Source organism: Glossina fuscipes, unplaced genomic scaffold, assembly GCF_014805625.2.
Source record: "Glossina fuscipes isolate IAEA_lab_2018 unplaced genomic scaffold, Yale_Gfus_2 1, whole genome shotgun sequence".
In the NCBI taxonomy this organism is placed as follows: Eukaryota; Metazoa; Arthropoda; class Insecta; order Diptera; family Glossinidae; genus Glossina; species Glossina fuscipes.
Window position 1 is genome coordinate 36,867,798 of NW_023998415.1, and position 19,916 is coordinate 36,887,713.

The following is a 19,916-nucleotide window of genomic DNA, read 5'->3' on the forward strand; positions in this document are numbered from 1 at the left end:
GTCAGTTGCTTTGAACGATAAGGATGTGTGAATTTCTTGTCGCGAGAGCTTGTGAGAAATAATATACGTAAATATACATAATAATAATAATAATAATAATAATAATAATAATAATAATAATAATGAGAAGAAAACTATTAACACACAATTAATACTTTTACATATAATTAATTAATTAATTAAAATATAAAACAACATAAATATTATAAACAAATAACATAAATAGGAATAAATGAATCATTGTGTATTCAGTCTAAAATCTTTTACTCCTATTCTTATACAAAATAATACACAGATTTGTCGGTTCAATCGGTTTAAACGGTAGGAACGTGTATACGCCATTCATTAAATACGTTACGTATTTTCATGAAAAATTCTGTTCTCGTCTTAGAATAATAAAAATAAAAAAAAAAAACAAAACAAAAAAAAAAAATAAATAAAAATTAATAAATAAATAAATAAATAGAAATAAAAGAAAAAAAGACCAAAACAAGAAAAGATTTCTTCTCTAGTTCTTACACGATTTTTAGTTATTCTGTGTTTCTCGGTGTTTCTGCTTCAATTTATTAAATAAAATGAAAATTCATACTCTAGTGTATTAAATGTATTTTTTTTTTTTTGTTTTTTTTTACAAAATTTTTCTTGGTTTACTTTTTAAAGTATTTCAAATATGTATAACAAACGGTTGCCGTCAAAAGTGTGCGTGTAGTGGTGCGCGCCTGTATGTAAATATATGAATTTTTCAAATTCAAAAATAAAAAACACAAATTTCAATCTGATGTCAGTTGCGCGATGTATGTGTGTGTGTATTGGTATAAGTGTTTATTGTTTTTGTTCTTGTTTTGCTTTACTGTCTCAGTATCGTTCACATACGTACGTAAATGTGCGTGCGTACCTCTGAATGATCAGCATTTATTTATTTATCGGGCGGTCAATAGCTGCGGCTCATTTATTAGGCATTAGGTGTGTGTATACATATATATATTTATATATATATATATATATATATATATCTATCAACCTCACACGCACATGTGTATATGTGCATTTGTGTGCGTGTGAGTATTGTACACGTTTAGATTCTTGTACGCGACCATTCTATTTATGCCAATTATTCACTTGTGTTGGGGTTCGTTTTCATTTGAATGAACTTCTAAACAAGTTTTTTAAAGTTTTTCAACAGAAGCTGTACAGTATATTAAATTTGTTATCGCGTATGAATTGAAACAAGTACTAAATCACTATTTTTAAGAGCTATTACTCAAGCTATATATTTTTTAAGGATATTGTTGATCAATTCAAGATTGCGATTAAATATCTGTTCGTGCAATAATGACATTCCGATCTTTACAATTATTTACGTTATTGAAGAAACAAAATTGATATCAAATTTATAATGTATATCTGCTGTGTTTGAATCGATTTTTTCAATGCCGATCTGTATATATATATGTCTAAAGCATTTTTTTATATTTACCAGTGAGAGGCTGCGCATCATTATACTTTTCTTTTTCATTAAAAAATAGTTATGCGTTAAAAATGTAAGTCAAAATAGATATATTTTCAATCATCTTGAGTTCGTCTCTTTATCGGTGCATCTTTTCTTTGTTACGAATGTGCTTAACATTACATAAATCCACAGCTAATGGTGGACCGTAAGAATTTCCAAAGTTGGCTTTCTCAACGCGGCATTTTTGACATAACAGAGGTAAAAATACTTATCAGGTTATCTTTTAATATGTTTACGTTCCTGGTCAATGTAAGTCCTTTGTCCTTTGTCCGTCCTTCAGGCTGAGTGCATTGAGTGCGAACATTTCAAACTTATGGCCTCAGTACATCCATCTGCCCTTTTTTTTTTTTTTGACATACAAAAATTTATCGTAATATGATATTTTCAACACTTCTTTCTTTTATCGTAAAAATGTAGAAAATCGCTTTGCTCTCTAAACGAGCAGTTTGTAATTTAGAGTGTATGTCTGTCTATCCATCCGCTGGTCATTTCCTCTGCTTAAATTACCTTTAGAAATGATCAAAGTTATTAAATTTATGTTGTATGGGTTCACTGACATATCCAAAATAAAAATTGGACCCTTTATATATATTGAATTTTTTTAATGATAGCGCTCGTAATCGTTCTCTATTTTCAAAAGGTCGAAACTTTTGTTGACTATATAGTATGATGCGTTGTACTATAGAAATTGAAATTTGAAAATTTTGAAATCCTTCAACTTGTCTCAAAGAAAATCGCCAAAAGATCGAAAAAATTATACGTGTTAAGTATTAAGGCGACTGAACCGATTCCGGTTATCAATAATTCGTTATTTTCAAAAATGTCACTTAATTTGGGCACGTTGTGGAAGCATAGCAACTTTCGACAAGCTCAAGACCTCGAAACCAAATGAAACGAATGTGACGGTCCACAGCAATTAATGTAATTTTTGCGAATTTTGATCGTAAATTTATTTTAACAATTTTATATATATATAGAGAAATATATATAGAAATTTGCACTTTTGCGTGGCTAAATGTTGAAAATATCGAAACATAACCTCAAAAGAAACACGAGACGCGAAAATGAAGCATCCGTATATAGCAGAGAACTCGTTTCAACGGAAATTACATCGTTTTCTTGATTCTTCTTCATTTTGCGTTCTTCTATATTGACGCCTACATAATGATCGAATTTACTTAATTGCTTAATAAGTAATATCTTTATATAACCAAACTAAAATGTGATTATCTTTATCTAACCTAACTGAAATGTAATTTCTAGAGGGTCAAGTTCAAACAACTCACTCAAATAGCTAACGGGTATCAAAGCAACGATCTTTATGCGTTTTTCTCACCGATTACCTTACTTCACGTACTAACGGTTTTAAATTGTTTTTCTTGAAAATTCTTATACATATATATATATACTAATATATATATTAATATATCCATTGTTGCATATATATTGTTGCATATTCTTTTTTGATCGAAAAAAAATATTAAAATTATTTTATCGAATGAAGATTTCTTGTACATTTATTTTCATTACTTAGTATCGTGCATTTGTTGTCACATTTTCCCACAAAATGTCAGTTATAATTTCGAATATTTCTTTTAAATTGCACGCACACATAGAAGCATATATATGCATATATATATATATATATATATATATATATATATATATACATATATTTAAAGTTTTTCGAGTTCTTTGCAACAAGTTAGTCTTATAGCTTCACTCCAAGCTGGATTGTGTCTGATCCTCTTCATCTATGTATTTTGTTTTTTTGTTTTTTTGTTTTTTTTTTGTCTTTTGAATGTTTTTATATTGGCGGCCTAGCATGTTGCTTTTATGTTAGGAGAATATATGAATAGCATATGATTTACTGTACCTACTACTCCGACTACAGACTTATTAGGACTGTGTGCGTATGTTTCGTTCATTCTCTTCGAAGAAAAGAAAAAGTTAAAAATATTGATAATAAACAACAGCAAAAACAACAATACTTGTACACACATTCGTCTTCGCATATGAACGCACAAAGTCGCACACATGCTCGGACGCATAAATATGCTAACTTATATATATATATATATGTATATGCTTAAACGCCTAGAGAAGCGTTTTGGTAAAATTTTATAAGTTTGTAAAACTATCTATAGATAGGTACTGGATAAGACCGAAAAGTAAAAAGAAAACATATATATATATATATATATATATATATGTATGTACATATGTTCGTATATACTTAAATAACGAAAGGCTGCATCGTCATTAACGACCCAAGACTCATATAATGAGCTTATAATCTCATCCGATATGTTTACATATGTGTTCTGAATTGGTGCGGACATGCGAGAGAATAAAGTGCAAAAACGAAAAGAAAAAATTCTTTCATTTCAAGCGATAAGTCAAAGTAAGTCTTGCATGTATTACCTTTTATTACATTTGCTATCGCAAGAGTTCATTGCAAACATTTAAAATTTTGATGTATCTTAACAGTTTTATGTCAACTGTGGGCATGTTAGCGGGCCGATCAGATCCTAAGAAATATTTGCATAAAAGATTATATCAGCAGGTGCTATAACGTGCTGAAATCTCATTTTTTGACCGTGCAGGGTTCCATATATTCTGCACGGGTTGGCTGACGTGGCCTAATGTCTACTCTTAATTTATAATAATTTCAATTCAATTCAATGGAAAATTGGAAAGAAAGATGAAATTCCAGCATTCTAGCCCTATCCGATGAACAGACTAAAAGGATAGGAAGGAAGGTAGAAAATTTAGAAGATTTGCAGTCAGTACATCTGAAACGGAACGATTGAGAACAGAATTACTGAATCCGTCCCTTGTACAAAATAATTTAAGAAAAAGTCTATGATCTTTTTAAATTATCTGTGTAAGATTATTCTTTATTACAACATTTTTAACAAAGAATATGATAAACAGAAATGTTCCTCAAAAAGTGAAACTTTTCATTAATTCGTAAATGAGTACAATTTCAAGGAACGGATAAATGAAATCTAGTTTCACATTTTTCCGCGACTACTAACAAAATATAAAAATGCCTAAATAGAACAAACGTCAGAGTTGCATTTGCCTGGTGGCGAACATTTCATATCGTCCATCTCAAGTTTCTCCTCATTAAAGACGTTCCGGCGAATGAATTTGGCTCGCAATAACTCGATTCTTTCCTTTTGACACGAAGATATCATAAAGTTTGTGTGAGGACAAAACTTGTCCCTCATTTTGATCCTGCCTCTTAGGATGGTTCTAAGGTTATAGAACAGTTGATAGAAAGATAACAACGTGTTTACTCCACTGTAATATTCCTTGCTAGTAGTATGAAATGATGCAGATGTGTGGCGGATAATAAGGTCCGCCCGCCTCCTCTTGCTTACCATTAAAGGACGTGACCCAGATGATATCATTTGTTTCTTGTCCGATCTTTGGTCAATACCTGCAGGTGACCGTTTCATACCATTGAGGTACATTCGCATACTTACTGACAGACGGACGGATATAAACGTAATTGATTATATAATTAGCCATTTTATCTTCTTGTGCTTCCATTTTGTTGCCAGTTGTGGTTACATAATATTCGCTTTGAAAAAATACTGATTCTGTCTTTCTTCCATAATATATGTACCATCCAAAGGAAAGTTTCAGAGACCCCATAAAGTATATGTATTTTTAATCAGCGTGAAATCCTGACTTGATTTACCCATCCCTGTGCGTCGGTGTGATGCTTGTTGTTGGCATTCTCCTGGTCGCAAAAATGAACATACGACCTTCAAATTTGGTAGAAACATTGGATGTTTCTGCAAGCATATTTATATTGAAAATGGGGCAAATTGGTCAGTGCAGAAGCGTAAACTGAACGCAACTAAGTTTTATGTAACAACAATTTCTGGATTTTTACTCGTTGCTCACAAATTATTAAAGTTACAAGGCTGCAATTTTTCAAATTTACTTTACAAAATACTCTATTATCTAGGTCCAAAAATAGAACTAATCGGCCTTATGCGTACAAAGTTACAAGTAATTAAATGAAATTTTTTTCACTTTTCTGAAGTTTCATGCTTATTTATCATAAGGCAAACAATACCGAATGTTTACGAGCAATCTGTACTTTCCCCAAATGAAGGCATATTATCTGCCTGAAAATGGGTTAATTTTAATATGAATATGGTAGGCACCGCGATTAATTTTTTCTTCATAACACCCGCGATATGGGTATCAAATAAAAGAACTTGTGGATTAGAGTGCGGAAAAAGCATAATGGTGGGTATGCGAGATTCGGTTCCCGCCGAATATAACATTTCTAATTGTTTCAGTTTTATCTGCTTTCGTTAATATAGACGATACAAGAGAAATCTTTACTCTATTGACTGCTATGTAGGGTTGCGGAAGTTTTTCGCAAGCATAAAAACGGTGAATCAGAGGAGAATACCAAGTACGAAAACTTGGCTTTATCTTGAATTCATTGAAAGGATACAATGCATAACCTATTGCTTCTATGCACATATGTTAGAAGGAATAGTTGGCAATAGTAATATATACGAATGAATTGATTTGTGATTCGCAATTTTTGTCCTTTGACTTTTCATTTCGTTTCTTTTGAAATTCATTTAATTCAAGTAAACGAAACAAACGAATGCCGTTAACGTGTAAATAGTAACGAAAGCGAATTTTAAATTATAGTAACGCTAATGGCTTCTCAGCTAAGCTATGAAATTTTAATTAGAAGTCAAGTTAATTACATATTTGGACGGTAAAAATTTGGTATTAAACGATGTCGTGTATATTTTTAAGACAATTAAAAAAAAAATTAATTAACATAAACAATAAAATGGAAACATCAAAACATAACTATTCCATACTTGCATATAATATGCAATAATAATAGTGATGACAATAAAATAAATGTAATTATATTACAAAGCGATATTACGCGTAAAACAAGTAAGTTATACTCGCCTCGGGGACGGATCACGTTAATTTCGATGATTTCAAATCCAATATCTAACAAACAAGAAATTATATTTGCTATGGACGGACACGAATATGTTACGTTTAGATGCTATCCAGGTTTTATACGATATTTAATGATCGAAAAATGAATCAAAAATTCATTCATAGATCGCATAACATCTACACGACAAATCGCGGCTTTTTTTCTTTCTTTTCTTTTTTTTATTATTATTTTAGCCCATTGGAGCACAAACTGACTCGGTAGCCGATAAATCAAGTATCAACATTTCAACCTAATTTTTTGGATGGGATATATTTAGGGACGGACAGACTTTAGCATAGCATGGTTAGATCTATTGTTAGAATCTCCCATCGATGCATTTATATAAATTATTTATTGAGAACTTGAAGTGTATGGATGCTCGCTCATCTTTCGGTAATGACTACAAAATTGAAATAATAATAAAATTAATTGTCTGTCTAGCTGCTTGTATATTATTATTAAGTAATTTGCATTCAAGAGAGAAACGAAAATGCAAAAAAAAAAAGAAGAGAATAAGGAAAAATTTATACCTAATTACGTTTGCTGTTACGGCTGTTGCTGCTGCTGTTGCTGCTGTGGGTAAATTTCTCATGTATTGTATCTACATATTTGCATATTAGGCATATAGCTTGCCGTGTAAAATATATATATATATATATATATATATATATATCTATATAAAGAGACAGACATTTATATGCGCACACTTTCCTATGCTTTTATTTTGCAAATACTTCGACACTGCACTATGCATTTCGAATTTTTCATAATTATTTCATTACGTTTATTTCACACATTGCTCTAAATGAGCATTCACTAGTGTATACCCACACCCACATATACATATATCAATATACATTCATAACCAATTGATCGACGATATATTGTGTAATGAATAGCATACCGATTGATCAATTTGCGAAATAAAGAAAAATGACTTAAACACTGTTCAATATTGAATATCGTAATTTACAAGGGCTTTTTTGCTACGCAGTAGGAAGTAGTAAGGAAGCAATAGAAACAATGCATTTTGCTTTTCGATTGCAAATTATTTCAATTAATATACAAAATCGCGTAATTAAAGCTATATAGTTGTCCTGGCGGCGAGTCTTTGATTTCTATTCTTTCTATTTTTCTTTTAACAATCTGTCGAAAAACGAATTAAGTAAAAGTTATGGCAAAGTGATGAAACTAACAGAAGTTGTTATTGTTGTTGTTGTCGTCGTTGTACCCAAATGAGAAAAATGTACTAATAAAGACGTGTTGCCTAATGATGTAAGCAAGTACATAAATATACACATAAATTAAGAAAACTCATTCAAATAATTTAAAAAAGAAAAATAAATTAATTTCTAATTGGAAGATCGATAGCGATTGAGTGCATTTGGAACAAATACGGCCAACGGGTTCATCTAATTGCTCAATTTGACAATATATCTTGCAGAAGAGTTTCGAATTAGATTTTATAACATTTAGGATATCCAGATTATCATGAATACTATCTGTTGCTACCGAATTTGAATTGTCTAAATACGAGAATTACTGACTGTTACATGTACAAATGGGTTTGGAAGATACTCTTGTATAAAACGCATTTCTTTTTCCATCATCGATGGACAAGGGCGAATATTTATTTTGTCAAAACGTTTGCAAGGAAGCATCAGAGACCCCACAAGCAGCATCATATCTTAAATCGATTTAGGCATGTCCGTCTGTCTGACTGTGTAATGTTTGTTGTAAACATCCTCCTGGCCGTAAAAATCGAAAAGCAACATTTTAAGTTCTTGTACGCAGATTGGTATTGAAAATGAGCCAAATCGGTCAATGGACACGCCCACAGCATCACGTAAACTGAGAATACCTCTGTTTTCTAAGGGGAATGAAAAATTTTGTTTTTTGCTCATTACTCATAAACTACAGAATATAAATGTACAAAAAATTTGAACGCATATTCTATGGGCTATGCGGTAGTACCTGTGCACAAAAATGGAAAAAGCTGACCGTGTCTTTCCAATATTATAATATGTTAAAATTTAACTTCCTTGTTGTAATACCTATATAACGCGCACAAGCAAGGTATAAAAGTCGCATAAAGTGTACAAATTCTTTGCCAGCTACAGCCCTTGAGTGCAACTAAATATGTCCGCCGGTTCGTCCGTCCATCTGCCGGCTTGCGCAACCTTGTAGTATATGTGGTAAACATTCTCTCGTTAGCGAAAATGAAGACATCGCCTAACAATTTGCAAACGAACTTGTACTTAGTCTAAACTTTTCAAAGGAAACGCCTACCATGGCCCCATGCCTCTATGACAAAAACTTTTATTTTCAAAATAGAAGAAATCAACTGCCCCCCACTCCACATTATAGAGCATGAGAATTTTCTTCTTTTACTTGTTTTGTCTTTTTTTGGGGTAAACGATGATGGATATAAAAGATTCGGAGATTTTAAACAAATATGACCAATAGAGTCTTCCGGTTTTTAACTCAAGTTGCTGGCATTTAACTTTCATAGGATTTTTCATAATCTTTCATTTTTGGTCAAGCCCAGCCAAGCTATGGTGTAAGCCAAGATATCTTACACGATTGTCGATAAGATCGTTAAATTAAAGTTTTAAGGCGGACATGGTCAATCCTTGAATGTTCTACAACACACTTTACTTGCCATGAGAACAACTGGCAGATATATCCGACAACGGGTTAAACAACGGATCAATATAGACTCAACTTTGTTTACTTCGTAATTTTGTGCGTCAACTCGCTATATTGGGTGTGTTTTTGTGGTTGGTCAACTAGAATCCTTCAGTATGAATATGATACTTAATTAAATATGTATATGTATGTGATACTCTATGTATATCGTATGTGCATTGAATTAATTGTTCTTCCTTATACCAGATATCGATTGACGAAAATTCTTTTTATATTAGATTACTAGACTTATAAAGATTTCCGGTACTATTTTATAAAATGATTTAAACAAGTCCGTACGTCTCTCCCTACGTCCATTTGTTACTGGATGCACTGGGTATCTAAATATCTTCGTGAAGAGATTATCATATATTTGAAAAGAATCTTTTGGATAACCTTGCGCAGTAGTCGGGAGAGAATGTACCATAATCAACTCGTGAATGAAGTGAATGAGGAAGAAATTCGAAATTTAACTGCTTGGTTTTATCCATTATTGCAGCGAACGTGTGAACTGATGCGTTGTCTTGATGAAATGATGCATTGCAAGCACGCTTTGTTTGCGCAGCTTTCTTTAAGTCGAAATTTTAGTTCGACTTTTCAAAAGTCTACCAGGTATCTACAGTCGAGAGTCGTGCAATTTCAGTTTTGTGTATGGATTTTCTTCACACTTCACTTAATCGACGACTGCGATGTCAGTAGTAAGGTAATTAAAAAATTCTCCATAAATGTTGTCTTCAGACCAGGATTTTCGCAAACATTGAGCCAAGTGAAGCGCCATTATTTCTTCTGAATTTTGTTAATAATATCTCAGTTTGTTCTCGTCTATAGTTATCTATGTACTATTACCTTCTACAAGCATTACAGACTTTATAGGCTTATCGCTAGTCGGTCAAAATTAGCCGGGATTTATTGGCGAGAAAGCTGCAGACTCTTCCCCTGACCTGTAAGTTTCGTTTCGTTTCGTTTTTTAGCCAGTCACGTCTGATCTTTATAGTGAACTATCACACTCGGATATTTACAACGAATAATGGATCAATAGTTTTTATTAGTTTTTTTGTTCACTGCTGCGCAGTTTGCTTGCTGATGCTACCGGCTGGTAGAAAAGTGCTCTAAAGAAATCTTCTACCTCTTAGCAAGGTATCGGCTTTGAAAATTTATTAGTTTCATATACGAAGAAAGCAGCGACGATTTTGTTTTGAAAATTTAATCTTCTTGAAATACGCCATATACCCTTGTCGTACGCATAACTATGATATAACAGGAGTCTAATTTGCATGATTGTGTAGTTTAAGCACATATCGTAACGTCCGCATGGCATGTTTCGTATATGTGAAAGTATCAAAGAGAAAACACAAAAATATAAAAATCCCAATAAAAAGAATAAATAGCCAAGCAACTTATAGAGACAGTTCTCATGTATGTACATACATATATTATATATGTACATGTACTTATACGTTCGTTTACATGCATTCAAATGTACATAAATTTAAATAAATACGGATAAGATTTACGTATACCGTATACCGTCTATTACTTACATATGTGTGTGTTTGCATTTATATTGTAGTACAAATGATCACTGTGTCATATTTGCATGAACCAAAAACAATGTACTATAAAATGGAGCATTTCGGCAGCAGAATTATTAGATAGTGGATTAAGGCGTACGATGTAAACAAACGATATAAAAGAGAGCAACGGAGCGAAAATAACTAAACCGAGCGAAATTACTTATCTTTGTGTGAGGTATATAAAGAATTTGTATGTGGAATCTATTGAATAGACGCGTGCGCGGGTATATTTACACTATATTAAAAATACTTGTAACTGCTTGTGCGTACGCTTGCTTAAGGAATTGTACTTGTACGAGTATAAACAATAGAATCTTGAATATTTCATTGTTTGTTGCCTGCTGCATACTGCTTGTCATAACAAGGCTTAGGGTCTAATTAAGGATAGTAAATCTGCTCTCATCATGGCATAGAAATTCTGTGCAGATTTACTATTCTGGTTGGGAGACTGCAGAATACATTTCTGCGATCAACATGGTAACACTGCCAGCGCCAAATATCAAATATTTGCACAAAAAAAAAAAAAAAAAAAAAAAAAAAAAAATAGAAAAAATCGAATACACAACAACATACAACAACCAAAAAAATATGAAGGTAAAATGGACAACGAAAAAAAAAAAAACGAAGGTAGACTTCAAAAGTAATGTGAAAACAGCAGCCGATTGGCAACTCTGGGCACGCGCTGTGGTCGTCTTTATTTCTCTTGTGCTTATAAATTCTTTTCTTTTCTATTGTTTTAAATGGTTATAGAATGTAAATAATTGCAAAAGTTGATAATAATCGAATTATGTTTGTAATTTGTATTCATCGAATTGTTTTTAAGTCTTGAATATATTTTGTTGTTTTGCTTTGCGGTCAGTACTTAGCCGTCCCGTCAAAAGGTTTCCTTATTTTTACTTATTTCTTTTTGACTGAGGTGGCTTGGTTTTGGATTACATTCATAGCCATATCTTTCGTTCGTGCGTCCGGTTGGTGTTGTTTATCGTGTTCAAAGTCTACTTCTAAACAACTTCTAGTAGGAATAGGAGGTTGAAAGACCGTTTGTTCCTTCTCATGCTTCTGCATTATTTTCTAATTCTTTGTTTTCTGCTTGGCTCAGTTTTGTTGTTGATTTTAAAACATCATTGCTGTTAGTTTTCTCTTTACAGTACAGAGTATTAATGGGGCGAATTTTATGTACTATTTCAAGTAAACATTTTGAATAGTTGAATATATTCTTTGTTTTTTTTTTTTTTTTTGCTTTTTCTCTCTCCATAAATTTGGGTTCGTCGCGCCAAAATTGTCCCTAAATGTGATCGTTTCATCAATTGCTGGCTTTGCGAGCGATACTACATTGCGAAATGTGCGGGCAGTACTGGACGAGCTACAGACGCAGTCTTGGATCGATCGAAAGGATTACGTTGGTTAAGTTCCCACTGCAGACAGTGTGAAATAGATTCTTATAAGCTTTTCACAGAGATATTGGTAACGAGCTTACGGCATTGTCATTGAAAATTTGAAACGATCATCAATGAATGCAGCATTAGGCTGCATTCATTTCATTCAGTCCAAATCACAAAACAATATAAGCAACAATAATAAATCCTCCTCGTTTCTTTACGCCTGTCTCTCTTTCGGTGCATTTGACCAACACCAAGAGGTACAATCAGGCAGAATCGTTCCATCTTTTTTCCTCATATCAAAAGTCTCTGCCCTCGATTCCTAATGGTTCCTTGGGGGGGTTAATAATAATTTTAAGATTCATGGTGGCCCTGTTAAGATATATATAGAATGTAAAGAAGCTGGTAGGCTTGCGAAATGTTGGCTGATCTGGAATTAATGAATTAATTTGTGCAATAAAAATTCATGTTTTTTACTAAAATTGATTGCGGTAAGTTACATATTTGTTACGGAATATTTTACTTATTTTGAGTGCTTCTTGTGCCACTATTTCGATAAAAAACGACTTAAGGACGCCACAATCCCTATACGTATGTTATCTCCCTGCCAGCAGCATTAGAAAGCAATGTTTATTTCAAGACTAGCGCCGCATACGATAACATTAAAGATTAGCTTGCTGCAAAAGCCCCACCTGTCAATCTTAGACGTGTGACCATTTCAAATTATGTTCATCTCAAACGTGGGATAAGCCTCGAAATATTAATTCTGTACTTCCTCCATCCGGAAAAAGCTGAACGCTTCCTCAGGCCTAGTAACTATCATTTCCCAATATGTTAGGAGGATAAACTCTAGAATTCGGTCTATTTATCTAAATTCAGTGAGCACTAAGTTCCCCTGTATTGATTTCACTATAACCTGGCTAAAGTCTGGTCTCCATTCGCCGGAACGTTTTCATAGCGCATTCCATGTTTTCGAGACAGATCGATTAGATCGTACTGGTGGTGGTATATTAATTGGCACAACTGTTGCGTTTGCGTCCTGCTCACTTGAATCGCCAACTCCTTCCGACGTCGAATTGCCACTCGCGTGAAGGTTGGTAATAAACGCCCATATAAACTTATATATAACTGGAACGATGCCGTGGTCGAAACATGATAATCTATTTACAGTTCTGGAGGACTTTAATTTACCACAAGCCACTTGATGTTATAGTGATAATTCACGTTGTGTGGTCCCCACACTTCAACATCTAATTAGTTCCATTTTTTGACCTAAAGAGTAGAATATTTTGTTTGTATTGAATATTGAGTATTTATTTTGTAAAGTAAATTTGGAAAATTTCAGGCTTCTAACTTAAATAATTTCCGAGTAATGAGCAAAAATCCAAAAATTTTTGTTAAAAAAAAAATGCATTGTGTTCAGTTTACACGTCATAGCGCGCTTCAACTCTGACAAATTTAGCCCATTTTCAACACCAACTTGCTCGCAAAAACTTCCAATGTTTCTATCAAATTTGAAGTCGTTATCTTTATTTTTGCGACCAGGAGAGTGCAAATAACACACACCACTCAAACGCACAGATACACAGATCGACAGACATGGCTAAATCAATTCAGAATATCACGCTGATCAAGAATGTGTGTGCTTTACAGGGTCTCTGAAGCTTCCTTTTGGATATTACATATATTATGGAATAGCATAAGAATATCATTTCTGCTATTATAGCAGAAATTACATTTTACACTGCGGAAATTGTAGAGAATGTTGCTCACATGCTATCACAATCTAACACACACAATGCCACTTCTTCTATTATGATAGTGGGATTTGATTTTCTGTCATTTATAGCAGAAATCTACTATTTCGAATATTATACGTGCTATGGATTATTTTTTCACCTCAATTTTGAGCTGTGTCTAGTATCACAGCAAACATCCATTATCCACACTTAACCCTTGACGCATGAATGATCATTATTCATTCTATTCTTGAATTTTCATTATTTTTCTATAAACATACATATTTGTTAACAAAAAAATTATTACGATTATTGTTATTGTTTTTCGTAGTATCCATTATATCTATCTATGGGTCTATCCTAAGTCCTTCTGGATGTAACATAAATACACGCGAGCTTAATGTAACGTATGCGGTAGGTGGCATAGTGTTTTTTATAACTTCATTTCATTTTAACTATAAAGCCATACGCTTGTTACCTACTTACATAGATGCATTTCATGAGCAAAAAGAAATTACAACATAAGTGAGTATACAAGTCAGCGAAATGACTGCAAATGCAATCGTCTTGCTCCATAAACTTCGTTATCATTACTTCCTACTAGCAACAATATAATAAATTACGAGCTTAACAGTGTGGCCAATTTTCTTCTAAATGCTTTCAAAGAATCGTCGAAGGGTTTCAGCTCCAGCGGTAAGGCATTCCAAAGTGTAGCAATATGAAAAGTAAAAGATCTTTAGGATGATGAGTTAGAAAAGCGTGATATTTTTATGAAATGGCCTCTATTCTATCAATTAAAAGGCTTGGTGATCGAGTTTGAATGATTCTGTAAGGGACCTGAATTTTAGATAAACGAGAAAGAAGAATGTTTAAGAAAGAATAAACGAAGGAGACGATGTGGTCTTTAGACAGTAAACAATTATGTCTGAAACAGAGACCCTTTCTGGAGCACATGCCTTGTACGTTAGCAGCTTTACCCCAATGAAGTAAATCGCAATTAAAATGTCCAGATATTACGATATTGGGGTGTATGGCAAACAGGTAACTATGCATTCCTTTGAAAGCGGATATATCACCTCTGGGCAAATAGGTAATACCAACCCCTAATTTAGTAGTCCGGGTACTTAATTCTACGAAAAGAGATTCAAAGAGTCCCTTCTATACAGCTCAAGAAAATGTTCCTAAAATGCAATTTTGAGCGGATGTATAGGGTAACTTCCCTGCTTTTAGACACTGGTTGGTCACTTCGATATAAATTATACACTGGGAAACCTAAAGCCCTACAGCCTTATAGCCTATTACTCTCAAGAAGATTACCAAGCTCATGGAGTTTCCTAGACCTATTAGATGGACTAATACAACAATAAATTGAACAAAAAAAAAAAAAAAAAACTGAGATAAGAGGAATAAACAAGATATTGAAGAAAGATTAGACTTTATTGTAACTGATTAGAAACATGCAAAGATCGTAGGAAGCCGCAGCGCTATCATTGGTTGTAAAACTTACTTTTGGGAAAATCCTTGCTGAAGATCAATTGTTCTTCATCGTCCTGCATAAAGAGTTCAGCTTCAAGCCAAGTGGCGATAGATGCTCAGTAATGTAGATTTGGGAGCATATTTCACCGCCAATGACGTCGGAAAGAATCATTGTACGTGTGATAAGACATTGTTTTCATAACATATCCCTCGCAGCCAATTTAGTCAATTATTCCTAAGGTTTGGGTTTTTTAACTCCAGGCCATCCATCATTTTCATGGCTACTTGTAAGTCGTTAATGCATGAATAAAATTTCTCCTCGAGTTTGATTCCCAGATTCTTAAACTTCTCGTCAACGTTATCACACGCCTCTTGAAATATAGTATTGAAGTTCCAAGTGATTTGTTCGACGGTCTGCTAGAGCTGCTGAGGTAGGAATTTCTCCCGTGAATCATTTACTCTAGCAGCGAAAGGCGAGCTACGAATTCTCAATTAACATTGTATACACTTCTTATGAAATCTTGCCACAATCCGTACGTTAGTGACAGTTAATTGTGGCTTTCTAAGCAGCTTCTTGCATAAACAACAAGACATATTCGAGTACCAACCAATTAGGGCACCATAGATCATCACAACACAAGCTAGCGCAATAAGAAGAAGAAGCATGGGCAAGGGGACAAAGTTTTGGGCAAATTGTTAGACTCCAAGCACAAAACAGAAAGTAACTAACTGCAACATATACGTAGCGACAAAGCTACTTTGAAGAAATTAGTGAACATGGAGTCGATCGTAGTATGCAGATAAGTGTGTAACTAGAAAAATTGATCTTCTTACAAAGCTTCAAGTAGCTCTGAGCAAAAATTTCTTATTTACGACATGATAGAGTTTCCAATCTTTTCTATGATTGCCCCTTGTTTCCACTACATATATAATGCATATAATAATTCTCGTGTACTTTTATTATGTGTCGTAGGTCGTTTATTGGAAAATTTCAAAAAGTTTAGCTTCTCGCCCCTCTTTAGAAGCTCCATGCGGAACAGAAGCATTTGAATTGAACAGAATTGAAATATTATTATGATACGTCAGCTTTAGTGGCGTACTGTTGTTATAGGTGTCGTGATTGAAGCGTATATTTTAAGAGAACTTGGCAAACTGCTTGCATTGGTTTTTCGTTTAAATTGATTGAATGAATTTAAGTGTTATTAAAAATTGGAAATAATTTTGCTTTATGAATTGAAATATGAATATATATAAATGTAAACAATACATAATGTGCCAAATATAATGTTTTCACAATAAAATATTTTCAACATATTATAGGTGAATATTGAAAAAATTGATAAATATAATGTATGATGTTTTCAGACCATAGAAACACCTGCACCTTACACTAAAATTTAATTTTTATTTCATCAAGGAATGAATATAGATCCTATTTGTTTACGTCACTCATTTAGCTTTTCTAAACGACTTTCTACACAAGCATCCATAAGTATTGCTTATTTAGATCACGCATCTATTCCATACATACTATCGTATCGTGTACATATATTTATAGTGCGTAGTCTTACATATATACCTCACAAAAAGATCAGTAATTACGCCCCGCTCAATTTGTTGGCTCTTGCTCTTGTCCTTGATCTTTTCATAGTTTGTTTACACTGGACGTTTCGATCCACCATCTAATAATAATAATTGTAAAAGATACTGTGGCACATGTTGGCGGCAAAAGAGAGATTACTTGTGATCAAGAGCTACGCAGTGAGCGTCTACCAGACGCTAAGGAACCGTTCCAGGAACTGTACCTGCACTTGTTATTTCATAATTAAGAACAGCTTAATTCAACGGCCAAGGCTACCACGAGCATAAGCGTACATAGCACAGGTAGTTGTTAGCATTTTAAAGTCCACCTACCGCAAAAAGAAAACCATCGAATAATTTTGTTGCGGAAGTTTTGCTAACGAAATGCTACAATTATCTATGTATGTTGGTTTGTGCTTAGTTATCATATATTGGCCCACTTGCAATTGCAAGTTGGAGAGGCAGATGTCTTAAGGACCCATTGGCATATTGCAATTGTATGACCAAACCTTGATTTCTTCAATGTTGGTTGGACATATATATATATAGTGTTGGAAAAAGATAAACGATTAACAGGAAAGTAGAGTTCATGGTAGCATTGATATTTTTTTTTGTCAATTTCAATTTTGTTTTTTAGGTTTTTTTTCCCAATATCCAATTTTTCCATTATACCGTCCGTAACTAATGACAGTCGCAAATGTGTCTATTAGGTCAGATTATTTATTTTCTAAGAGACGGATATAACTCGACACCCAAATGAACTTCAATTTTATCTCTGTCAGTGTTGTAGCAAGGGTTTTCGGATAGTGTTTGTGATCGCCAGACGATCCACGTTGAGCGCCGGTTGAGTTAGCCTTTGCGAGTAAGGTAAGTGCCTTGAAGCATAATTCCAACTCCATGACTATAGTTCGCCATTTAGTTAATCGTTCAAAGATTAATATATTTAAGTACATGAAGTAATTGATCCTCCCATTATAGGATCTTATTTTTTAGATATTTTACAAGATCTCAGTTCTGGTTATTCTCTTTTTGCTTTTTTTGCTTTTTTAAGAGCAAATTCAAAGCATGCTTCAGTAATTTCAGAGCGTGTCTTAGAGCGACTGAAAGGAAATATTTATGATTTTGTAGAAATTTTACAGGATGCTAAGTGAATTTCCCATAGCAAGCTCAAATAGTTGCAGGCAATTGAAAACACCTATGTCAAGCTCGGACTTTCTGTGTTAACTTTGAAGGCCATGAAAACTTGCCAACTGTAGACAAGGCCTCGGTCTATTGAATCTTATGCGTATAAGAAAAGTACACGCTCTTGTGCTTTTTTGAATGTTACAGATGGTAGGAAAAATGTAGTACACCATCATCGTCTGGCGGTGGCTAGAAACGTATGCACAACTACGACACGATATTGTGGGTGCCGAGTTGGCTGATTGTCGGTCCGCTTACTTGTCTCACTGAATGATTGAATGTTTGGCTAAATACTATTTTTAGAAACCATAGCAAGAAAAGTGTACATTTCGCTAGCCAAAGAAGTAAATGTGCCTCGAATTGAATTTAAAAAAAAAAAAAAAAAAAAGAAGAAAATTCCTCTTGTATATGCGTACCTCTATGCATACGTATATTTATTAAAATTATTTATTAAATATTATAATAAACAAAGACAGTGTATGTGTGCATTTGTACATCATATATATATCGGTATTGATTTTTATGAAAAAAAGAAAACAACAACAAATAAATTGCCATAAGAACAAATTAATAATAATAAGAAATAAATTAAATCATGTTTGATTTTTTTTTTTTTTTTGTATTACATTGAATACAATTTTCATAGCTAATAACACACAAAGAGGACTTTTCTATTAAAGTCGAATTGAGTCGAGAAAATTGAATTCATTTTCTTCATATACTTTATTGAAAAGATAGGATTTTATATAATATTTCTCAAGTTATTTATCATATAAATATATATAATATAACATCTTCGACTCGATTATGTTATATACTCGGTTAGTGCTACAGATTATTCACGAGATACTTTTCCTCTGTAGGATAGTTTCGTACTAAGTTTAATACCATTCCACGATTGTGTGCAGAGTGTTTTTATGATTGGTCAACTAGTACCTTTCAGTATACAAAACGATACCGTATGTATAATATATACCGTATAAGCGATGAATTAATTCTCATATTTTTTATACCGGATACCATTATCAAGTTTGTACGAATGTGTGCAACACCTAAAGCAGCTTGAGCAAAAGCCACTAGATTTACAAAGATTTCCGGTACCATTTTATGAATTGATTTAAGCAAGTGTGTCCGTCTGTCTTCATGTTTCAACTTTCGGTACATCGGTCGATGGGAATGCTTGGGCCACGTTAGTTGGTATTTCAGGATCTCTCCTTCCTGTGTGGAGATTTCTTAAAAACTAAGTTTTTTTATGGCAACAAAAACTAATTTTTGATATTTTTTGACGAGGGTACTTAGCGATTGACCTTATTCTTGCCGACCTTATGTAACGTTTTAATTTGTTTATTGCATAAATATTGTAGGCAGTTAGCTTATTGCAATATCAAAATATATAGTTTTTACTATATAGATTCTCCACCGTAAGCTTAGCTTTTTTATGATTATATTTCCAAGCCGTGGATACATTCCTAAATGGAGAAATGATTAATTCCTCTTTATTGAAAACTCCAAAAGAATTCAAATACCGATCGGTGAAGTTGTTCTATTTCCACCGAAATAAATGATGATTTGCAGAGTCAATGCATTCTATTTCTCCCAATCAAGTGATTGAAATTCAATGACATATGTAATAAAACCTTGTGGTGCGGGAGTGTTTTCTTTTTCTTTTTTTTTTTTTTTATTAATAATTTTTACTTTTTGATATTATGGTAGTCTTAGATCACAGATTTCTCTGTTTAAGATTATTTAACATATCTGAGGTGCGAGCGTCTAAGGCATCAA

General features: G+C 33.2%; 1 protein-coding gene across 2 annotated transcripts in view; it reads left to right on the forward strand.

Moving 5' to 3' along the window:
• The first annotated feature begins 3,706 nt into the window (after nt 1-3,706).
• LOC119631960 (capon-like protein) overlaps nt 3,707-19,916 on the forward strand; it is a 224,619-nt gene continuing 208,409 nt past the window's right edge. Inside the window, exon 1 of one of the 2 annotated variants that reach the window (XM_038024602.1) lies at nt 3,707-3,914. The gene's annotated coding sequence lies outside the window, so the exon portion shown is untranslated. The remainder of the gene's footprint in view (nt 3,915-19,916) is intronic. The other variant, XM_038024605.1, reaches the window with a different exon arrangement.